Source organism: Tachyglossus aculeatus, chromosome X1 (assembly GCF_015852505.1).
Source record: "Tachyglossus aculeatus isolate mTacAcu1 chromosome X1, mTacAcu1.pri, whole genome shotgun sequence".
Taxonomy (NCBI): domain Eukaryota; kingdom Metazoa; phylum Chordata; class Mammalia; order Monotremata; family Tachyglossidae; genus Tachyglossus; species Tachyglossus aculeatus.
This window is the reverse complement of record NC_052101.1, coordinates 85,863,846-85,864,925: the sequence shown is the minus strand read 5'-3', so window position 1 is coordinate 85,864,925 and position 1,080 is coordinate 85,863,846.

Genomic DNA, 1,080 nt, shown 5'->3' with positions numbered 1-1,080 from the left:
CCTAGATACTGGTGAAAAGAGATTACCCCGGGATAATGGTATTTGTTAAGCATGTACTGTGTGCCAGGCACTGTACTAAGAACTGGGGTGGATACAAGCAAATCGAGTTGGACACAAACCCTGGTCCCACATGGGGCTCACATCTCAATCCCCATTTTACAGATGAGGTAACTGAGGCACAAAGAAGTGAAGTGACTTGCCCAAGGTCACACAGCAGACAAGTTGCAGAGCCAGGATTGGAACCCATGACCTTCTGACTTCCAAATCTGTGCTCTATCCACTGCTCATTGTGGCCAGGGACTGTGTCTACCAGCTCTGTTTTATTGTTATATTATATTCTCCCAAGAGGTTAGTACAGTGCTCTGCAGACAGTAAGTGCTCAATAAATATGATTGATTCATGGGGCTATCTTGCTTATTTGAGGAATCTTGGGGTGGCAGGGGCATGCTTTCAGATCCAGTCATGTACTCAAATCACCCAATCTCTATTTTGAAGTACTCAGCTTGCCTCTTTGACTGGGAGGAAAGCAACTAATTTTATAGGAAGCAGAGTTCTGATGATAAATGCTCTTGAGATTTGAACTTGATGAACACCATGGTAGATGGAAGGTCTCAAGCTCCAAAAATCACTAATCTTCTTTCTCGAACAGAGTTTGAGTTCGTCACAGAACTTTGTGACATAAATGTGATTGATTCCAGGAAGGAAGAGAGGTACGTATAAGAAAGGAGATAGAAGAAGAAATTGAAAGAATGAAGAAAGAGAAAAAAAGCCCTTGAACTTGTTCTTCAGGTCTCTGTAGACCTGGGCGAAAATTGTTTCAGAGTGGTAAGAATGAAATGAGACAGGAGGTCAGACAAGCAGCAGCAGGGAACACAGTTGCAGCTTTCCAGAAGCCTTTCCCACAGGTTCCATGCACTAGACCCAAGTCCAGACTCTTCCTCATAGAGCAGAGCATGAACTTACTGCAAGGGAGCCTTCAACAAAGTGCATGGTGCTCTTTGATGAGAACCTTGGTCTGCAGGTGCCTCTATCTGGTGGCTGCACTGAGCTGAAGCTTTTGAAGCACAGTGGCCAGCTTGA